The following is a 10,081-nucleotide window of genomic DNA, read 5'->3' on the forward strand; positions in this document are numbered from 1 at the left end:
AAAAAAAAAAAAAAAAGAAAAGATAAAAAGCACAAAGGCCTACCTACCATATCTTAATTTATATGAATAATAAACAAGAAGCTTCCAGCCCACAGGTGATCATTATAAGTCCAGATGACCCATCAACTTACACTTGGTTGTTAATGAAATAAAAAAGGGCCAGGCAATTTACACCAACTTTCAATTAAATAAAAACAACCTACCCTCCCGAATCCAGCTGCTTCACACAGGAGGTTCCACACTAGAGACTCTTAGTCAGGGCCATTTAATCACTATGCAAAGGCATTTGACTGTTTGGATGGATCATAGCAAGTTTTGGCCAACATTGAGAAGAAGGGGAATCCCCAGGACACCTAATTGTGCTCATGTGAAACCTATACCTAGAACAGGAGAACACAGTATGGTTTAAAATTAAAAAGGGTGTGTTTCTGAGTTATATTCTATCTACATACCTAAGAAACCTGTATGCTGAGCAAATTATTCAAGAATCTCTACTCTATGAAGAGGAATGTGTACTCAGGACTGAAGGGAGACTCATCAATAACAAGCATTATGCAGGTGATACAACCTTGCTTGCTGAAAGTGAGGAGAACTTGAAGCACTTGTTACAGAAGATGAAAGAGTGAAGTCTTTGGTATGGATTGCATTTCAATGTCAAGAAAACAAAGATTATTACCACTGGACTGATAGACAGCATGGTGGTGGATGGAGAGGAGATTGAAACTGTCAATAACTTCATCTTGCTTGGATCAACAATTAATATCCTCAGTACCAGCAGTCCAGAAATAGATGCACGGCACTGGAAAAATCTGCAGTTAGGAACCTTTCCAAATTAGTGAAGAGTAATGATGTCAGTTTGAGGACTAAGGTATTTCTAATTCAGATCCATTGTCTTTCCGATCACTTGCTGTGTATGTGCTATGCATTGCTGGAGACAATGAATAAAGATGACAGAAAAAGAATTGACGTCGTTGAGCTATGGTGTTGGAAAAGAGAACCGAACATCCCATGGATGGCCAAAAGGGTAAACAAATATGTTTTGGAGAGGGTGCAGCTGGAGTGTTTTTTTGGAGGCAAGAATGAGGAGGCTTCGCCTTAGATACTTTGGGCATGTTGCTAGGAGGGGCTATTCTTTGGAGAAGGACATGATGCTAGGAAGGGTGGAACACTGATGAAGGAGAGGAAGACCTTTGACCAAGTGAATTGATGCAGTGACTGCCGCAATGGGCACTTGTGCGTCAGGAAGCGTGAGGATGGCACAGGACATCAGGGTTCAGACATTTTGTTCACTGAGTCGCTATCAGTCATACTCGACTTGACAGCACCTAACAACAACAGCAACCATTGATGATTTAAAAGGAGCCCGATAATAGTAAAATATATTAAGCACTCACCAGCTAATCAAAAGTTAGTAGTTCTCACCCATTTATAGGTCTAATAGCTAGCAATTTTTTCCTCTGTGTAGATTACAGACCAGAAAACTTTTGGGCAAGTTTACTCTGTTACATTTAGAGTCTCCATGCTTTAGAAGAGTAAAGTATATGTAATTATTGAAAGGTGTCAGCACTTAGAAGAGTGAAATTAGGGCATAGAATAATGATCTGAAAATCCTTCTTTCTAAAATACTAACAAATTCAACTTCAACTGATTGTGTCCTGTTTCACTTCAGAATGAACAGCTCAGTTCCTCCCACACGAAGGTCTGGTTTACCTTTTAAGTGGCATTCTATATATAACAAATTAGGCTGACAGGCTGTTACTTTAAGATGTTAGCCTGAGTAATAAAACTGCTGGTATGTAAATCAAGTAAACCAAAGGAAAAAATTCTACTCAGAAAAGACATTTTCAAGGTAGAATGCTTCCACTGCCATAATTCATTGAGTGGAAACAAATGTTATCCAAATGGAATATCATTGAAAATCCCAAGGAATACATGGCTTTACTTCCACTTCACTAGACCATTCTTGTGAAATGCTCATCCACGCTTTCTGATGTGCCTCTGTGGAGAAGGAGTTCTTGTTCATGCCACATCCATTCACCCCTACCTCTCTGCCTCTCTGTCTCTTTCAAACCAAATCTCATGGGAAATGTGTGTGTGTGTGTGTGTGTGTGTGTGTGTGTGTGTGTGAGAGAGAGAGAGAGAGAGAGAGAGAGAGAGAGAGAGAGATCGTTCCAAAAGAACAAACTATGTTTTTGTTGTGTACCATTGAGTCAGAAACAACCCATAGCTGATACTCCAGTGGGTTTTCTATTCTCCTGTGGAGCAGCTGGTAGATTCTAACCATGTATCCTTGGGATTCTGATAGATAGATAGATAGATAGATAGATAGATAGATAGATAGATAGATAGATAGATAGATAGATAAAGCACACACACACACGTATATGCAGTTTTCCACCTTTTCTCCAAAGAGCTTCAGCATGTCCTCCAGGGATAGATCTGGTATTCAAAGTCTCTATCAGGCAACAATACCAATTCAAAGTCTCTTTCAGCCAAGTGGAAGGTGAGGAGGACTTGAAGACTTGCTTCAGAAGATGAAAGACTGCAGCCTTCAATATGGATTGCATCTCCATGTGAAGGAAACAAAAAAAATTCTCACCCTTAACCAATAAGTAACATCATGATAAATGGAGAAAGACTGAAACTGTCAATGACTTCATCTTGCTTGGATCCACAATCAGCAGTCAGGAGATGTATTGCACTGGGACAGTCTGCAGTCAGGGACATGTAGATATTATTGAGGAGCAGTGATGTTAGTGTGATATTTGTTAGGTGTGCATGATTTGGACCATGATATTTTCAATCACTTGAGATGCTGCTGAAAACTGGATAATGAATAAAGAGGACAGAAGAGGAAATGACACCTTTGTATTAGATATTGGGGATGAGTACCGAATATCCCATGGATTGATAAAAGAACAAACAGATATATAATAGAAGAGGTGCAGTCAGAGTGCTCCTAGGAGGCAAAAATGATAAATTTTTGTCTCACACACATATTTTGGACTTGTTACTAGAAGAGGCTATTCCTTGGAGATAGACATCATGTTTGGGAAGGTGGAGGACTGGCAAAAGATAGGAAAACTTTTAACCACATTTATTTATACAGTGACTACAGCAATGGGCCGAAGTGGGTCAGGGATTATGGGTAATGCACAGGATAGGACTGAGTTCAGATCTGTTGTTCATAAAGTCACTATGAGTCATGCTCAACTTGACGGCACCTAATAACAACAAAATCAGCCAAGAAGCTTCCACTTAACGACTACAACAGTGGCACTTCGTTTGGTTCAAGAGAATGCTTTTCAACAGATGGCCAACAAAGACATGAAGAAATGTTCAAAATTACTGGCAATAAGGGAAATGCAAACAAAAACCACAATGAGATATCATCTCACTCCAGTAGCAGTGGCAAAGTTTAACAGGACAGCAAATAATAAATGCTGGAGAGAAAGTGGCAGGATAGGAACTCTTACACATTGTTGGTGGGATTGCAAAATGGCACAACCAATTTGGAAGGCAATTTGGCACACCCTCAAAAAGCTGAATATAGAAATTCCATTTGACCCAGAAATTCTACTAATAAGAATATACCTTAAAGAAACCAGAACCATCATGTTCATTGCTGCATTATTTACAATAGCAAAGAGATAGAAGCAACCCAAAGGCCCATCAACAAATGGATGGATAGAAAAACTATGGTATATTAATACAATGGAATACTATGCAACACTAAAAAAACAATGAACTCATAAAACATTACACAACACGGGTGACCCTGGAGGACATTATGCTGATCTCAGTCTCAAAAAGGACAAATACTGAATATTACCACTGTTATAAAGTAGGACTAACATGGGGGGATTGAAAAGAGAATAGGATAAGAGTGGATAGATAAAGAACACTGCATTAGAACAGATGAAGGAAAGAACTGTTTAAAAGGAATATATGATTAGGCATTATACATATGACAACAGCCTGGAATAAGAGATACATTGCAAAGGGGACTAGGGGGAGGGAGGAAGGAGGTAACTGTGCAACAATGAATGTTCTGTTTTGTTTTTTTAGGGGTTTTTTTTTTAAGTGAATTGGGTGAGGAAGAAGGAAGGGAGAGGGGATAAAATGTGAAACAATGAATGAATGAAAATACAACTTTTCAGTAAGCTTTCATTGAAATCACAATTAAAATACAAACTTTTATTTAAAGATCCTTTTTGCATGTTTGTGAATAAAGAATGAACTTCATTGAGATAACAACACAAAGAATAGCAGAGAAAAGACAGAGTTCATGAAATGAAACATTGCACATGGAAATCACAACGGCATTATTCCAGCTATAGAAATAGTTCCAGGTTGATGGCTCTGCAGATTGAAAGAAGAAAGTGTCCACAGGCACCATGAAAGGAAAATATTAGAGTATCTGTATATCCAGCTATGTGCAAGAAAGATACTGAGAAGCGATGTACAAGTTAGGGAGTTCTGGTGGTGTAGTGGTAAGGAGTTGTATTGCTAACTCAAAGGCACAGGGTTTGAATTCACTACCTGCTCTGTGAGAGGAAGATGGGTACTCACGTCCTACGCAATTTACAGCCTGTGTAAAGAAAATCTGGCAGGTCAGTTGTGAGTTGGTTCTGATTTGACAGTACATTAAAACAACAACACCACCAACAATGTACTAGGTGGGTGATAAGTTTGATTAGCATCATACAAATGGAAAAATGCAGTCATTGACTCAAGTTAAAAGGTAAGGAAGAAAATAAAATTATAGCTGACTCATCAAAGACCAGTACTTACCTAGAAACAATAAGGTGGATATTTCTTATTGTCAAATTAGTAATTATAATTTTAAAGAAGAAAATAGGAGAACTAAGAGTGTTAACAATGGTCATTTTATAAAAAATAGAAAGACCTGTTGAAGCTGATTATAGAATCTTCTGTTTCTGGGATGAAGACTATCCTACGGTATTCAGCATTCCGTTGTTTTGGCTCTGTCTGTGAAATTGGTCATCATTCCTATGGTTCATTTTTTCCTGGCTGCCCTTGGGACTAAAAACCAAAACAACAAAACCACAACCAAAAAACCAAACACCTTAAAACTATGTCTACACTTAAAAAACAAAATTCATTTGACTTGAAATTTGCTGAGTTTCTTGGAAATCTGGGTGAATATCTTTATTTTTAAAAATCCTTGGTTACTCTTCAGACTCTACTTTCTTCCTTTTGAATATCTATTCTTACCAGACTGATGTTTCCCCATAAGTCCTGCTCCATTGACACAAAGTTACTGGGGCATGAAGAAGCCATTGTTCTCACATAAGAGTGATGTAAGTTATGGTATTGAAGAAAGCTCAGAGAATTTCCACGGGTGATTTGTTTTGAGCTGAGAAATGAACACAGTCTCTGGTAAAGGACTGATGACTGCTTGTGCTTTTGCTTTATTAACCATTTTGAGAAAAGTTCTGGCAGAATCATGCAGACATGGTCTTGGGTACAGAGGAATAGGAAGATTCTAAGTTGTTGGTTCAGTTAGATCTTCTGGTCCTTCTTTTAGGTGCTGCTGTGGTGGTACCTGTTACAGCCCAGAATGGAGCCCCTAGACTAATGCATGACATACCTTCCTAGACGCTCACAGGGTCCAAATACTGCTTGGACTTTCTGGGCTTGTTTCCATTCTCCAAATTACAGGAAGTTTATTCCTGCTCTTGACTTCTATTAGCTTTGTCTTTTTCGCCCTAACACTTGGATACATTGTGTTTCACACAATACGCATTGTGTGTTTGTACCTGATGTTTCACACAATATGCATTGTGTGTTTATACATTGTGTTTCACACATTCCTTCATTTGCACTGTGTTTCATACAATCATTCCCATACATTGTGTTTTATAAAATTAACTTTTAATGTCATTCTTAACTAATTGCACCTTGCTTTGACAAGGGCCTCTGGGAAGCAGGGCTTCTTAGTGGTCATTATGGTCAGGCAGGGCTCGATCTACCTGGTAGAAGAGTGTCAGGTTTTGTTAGGGCTCATTTGAGTGACTTTGTAAAAAGCATTTGATTCTTTCTCATTGTATTGAAGAAAGCTTCCCAAAGGGGTTGGTAAGGATAGGATGATTGCTCACTTTGAATAAGCTTCAGATTATGAATTTCTATAAAGAAAAATGGCAGTGTGGTTTCTTCTAATAGCTTTCTCCTTTTAGGATTTAAGAATGTGACAAGAAATAGGAATCCAGACTCTGCATATTCCCTACTCCTACTCCTCAATCTTCGAAGGCATTTAACAGCACAACAGCTCCTCAGAGAGAAGTGGAGGAGGTGGCAGAAAAGAGGCCCACACTGTCCTGAGTAGGAAGTCAGTGCTTGTCAGAGAAGTTGAGATGGTTCCCAGGTCTAACAGGATAGACCATGGTTGAACGTAGTAGTGAAAGATTCTAGAGTCACAAGAAGGACTTGTGGATTCCCCAGAGATGAAAAGCCTAATTAATATGTAGTCTGGGAGTTTTATCTCTCAGCAAATACTTTTAGTTTGTGTTTATGAGGGGAATAAGTCTCTCCAAATACCTTCCTGACATTAGATGCTAAACCTTCTGGTCAGAAAACCGGGTTAGCTGGAGCTCTGACGAAAGAGCTATCTGACTGGATTGTAACTGCCAGGAGTTCACTTGTAAAGAAGACAGACTAGAAACTGGTGTGGTAGGAGACCTAAAAAATTACTACTGAACACAAGAGGTTCCTTCTGTAGTCAACTGCCAGTAATACAGATGGATTGCAATATCCATAAGCACTTTATTACAGATCTGGGAGAAAGGTTTACGAAAAAAGTGATAGGGTGGTATTAGTAAGTTCAGAATTCTCTATATAGGTATCAGTTATAAAACTATAGTTATTTTTCTTCAGCCTGCAAAACTAGTTGCTTAGCCTCCGAATTCTCTGTTTCCTGTCTTGATTCATGTAGAGTAGTCTGATCTGTTTGCTTACCAAAGAGGAAATGTATCTATCCTAGATGCTGGTGAAGCTGGTTCTCCAGTCATACGTAAACTGTGTCTTAATCCACCTGTTTACCAGGAGGAGAACTGGGGCCTTCCTGAATTACTGGTACACAGATGGGAACTGTCCTTTTCAGATGTAGAAATTACCTTTTATACTGACAAAAGTGCATTGTTAAATAAGCTGGAGTTTGACCCTAGCATATAAGACCATGACCACCCCCAGATGGAGAGGGAGTCTTAGAGGTAACTCACTGTCTCCCAGATCTGTGTAATAAAATGCATTTGTTGATATTGGAGTCCATTTGTCTTATTGGTGACTGATTACAGAAAGAACCCCTTGTGTTCAGTAACAAAAGGATTCTCATGTTCTATGAATCTAAAAACAGTAACAAAAACAAAACAAAAAACCAAAACCAATGCAAGTGAGAGTGTTACCAGAAAGCTAAGCATGGCAAAAGGTGTTTTATGCAAATTAAAACCTAAAGCCAAGGTAACATGTAATTGTGAGGTAAAAAGGCAAAAAAGACAGAGAGCCAGATGAAGTAAAACAAAGGAATTTATTATCAGCTCTCAGCTCTCATGTGGGTTCTGCACACCCAGGCCAGAGGGAGGCAGTGGGAATGGGAAGTCACGCACTGGAAAGTTACAACAAAAGTTTTATATGCAAGGGGAGGGATGTAAGTTGATTTATTCGGTGGTCAGCTCTCTCTATTCTGTGGTCAGCTTTCTGTAGAGGACATTAATTGGATGCCCCCTGCCCATTTGCATGTATGGAGCTGCCCAGGATGCTTTGGGTGGGTTGTGTCATGGCTGGTGTTAAGCAGAAAGTGACCAGTGGTTGTGCTCTCTTCTGATTGGCAACAGCATTGGAATGTTTCCCAAGAGGTGCTTCTGCACAGAATGCTGCCCAGCTTCTAGGTGACCTTTCAATAATCACATTTCCAGCTAGTTTGGTAATACTATATGAGCTGTATCATAAGATTAAATTAAATGCTACTGCACAATAGAGCATAAATAAGTTAAAAATGATAGTGCACAAATCCAATTTCTGTATAAAGCATAGTATTCATTATCAGCTGCAAAGTTTGTCTAGATTCACTGAATTCTTTTTTGACAAGCCTTAGAAAGCTGAAATTATCTCCTTCCTCCCCAACCCCCCACCCCGACACACACACACACACACACACACCCTGTAGGAAGGACGTATTTAAGTGAATCTGGTCAGTGGGACATTTTATCAACTTTGTTATTGGGTGCTTAACTGTCTACTATTGCCATGCGAATGTTGTATACAATTGTAAGACTTATGTCACTAAAGAATTTTATTCTTCTGATTTTTCATGATCAAGTTCATATGATATTGTATAGACAGACATGCTTTGTAGTGAACTATAGTAGCAATAATTTCTGCACATACTCAAGAGTTTATTGCATTTCTTTTCCTGTCCTCTTCTTTTTAAAGGGTTAATATTACCAAATGTCAAATAGAAAATTCAACATTAAGATTATAATAGAATGAGAACTTAAAGGACAGAGTATTGTCAAATTTCTAAGTGTCAAAGGAATGGACATCAGATTTATGATGCCCTACTGTATGTGCTGCCATTGATGTGAAAATCTTGACTTAACCATTGTTTTTGAAAATGTTAAATTGAGAATTCGGTTTAAACTTAAATTTTTTTTAATTGGCACATTGTACTTATGGCAAGAGTTTTCTCATTTAGTAAAAAGAACTTACTTTAGTAAAAAGTAAAAAAAAAAAATTTAGTAAAAAAAGTTGTCTAATTGAAATGAAAATAAACCACAAAAAACAGACTTCCTGTCCATCTGGGAGTGGTCATTAGGATTTTCTATCAGGGTTAGACATCAACCCACTCAATAATGCTCCTTTGTTAGTAAAAATCAAAGAAGTTCTACATCCGAAAAAAGGCAATTCACACACAGGTACCAGTAAACAGGCCAACTACAAAACAGTTAACACATGACTGAGAAAAACAGGTCCTGAAAAGACAAAGGCTAACTCAACAAAAGCATACCACCCCTCCTGTCAAACAGGCAGATTAAGATACAATTTACATATGGCTGGGAAAAACAGTTTCAAAGGGGTAAACACTGATCTAGGGGAGATGCATTTCCTCTCCTCATAGACAGATTCAACTATTTTATATCACTAAAGAAAGGAAACAAAGAATCCTAAGGCAAAGTAACTAGTTTTACAGGCTGGAGAAAACAGATGTCAGTTTTATAACTACATTAACTATAGTTTTATAACTGATAAGTATTTAGAGAATTCTGAACTTATTAATACCACTTCATTAGAATTGGATGAAAAGAATAACTCTTGTCAGTCCTCAACATGCAGGCAGAAGCTCTGGTGGCATAACCTTCAGGAAGTCATGCTGCTAACTCAAAGGCCATGTTATTCTGGTGGTTCACATCTGCTTCCATGTGATTTATAGCTTCAGAAAAATGCTGTGGAGGGTCAGCTATGAGTTGGTTCTGATTCCATGGCAATGAGTTAAACTTGTTTTTTTAAAAATTATTTTCTATTGGTTTTTATTAACACCCTCAGTACCAGCAGTCAGGAAATGAGACACATTGCACTGGGAAAATCTACAGGAAGGGACCTCTCCAACTTAACGAGGAGTAGTGATGTCAGTTTGAGGATTAAGGTGTGTCTGATTCAGACCATACTCTTTTTGGTCACTTACTATGCATCTGAGAGCTCAACAATGAATAAGGATGACAAAAAAAGAATAGACACCTTTGAGCAGCAGTGTCAGAGAAGAACACTGAACATTCCATGGATGGCCAAGAGAACATACAGATATGTTTTGGAGTGGGTAAGAATGTTATTAAGAGGTACTATTTCAGTTAACAGATGCTGCCATGGACGTGCTCACCAAGTTGTGCCAAGAAATCTGGAGAACAACCACTTGGCCCACTGACTGGAAGAGATCTATATTTGTTCATATCCCAAAGAAAGGTGACCCAACCGAATGTGGAAACTACAGAACAGTCTCACTGATTTCACATACAAGCAAGATTTTACTGAAGATTATCCAAAAACGACTGGAACAGCACATCAACAG

General features: G+C 38.4%; 1 pseudogene; it reads right to left on the reverse strand.

The window, feature by feature from the left end:
• The window catches only part of LOC102845572, a 6,285-nt pseudogene extending 981 nt beyond the window's left edge, over positions 1 to 5,304 (reverse strand).
• Between the last annotated feature and the right edge of the window lie 4,777 nt (positions 5,305 to 10,081).

This window comes from Elephantulus edwardii, unplaced genomic scaffold, assembly GCF_000299155.1.
Source record: "Elephantulus edwardii isolate Elephantulus edwardi_28Jun2011 unplaced genomic scaffold, EleEdw1.0 scaffold00068, whole genome shotgun sequence".
Lineage (NCBI taxonomy): Eukaryota > Metazoa > Chordata > Mammalia > Macroscelidea > Macroscelididae > Elephantulus > Elephantulus edwardii.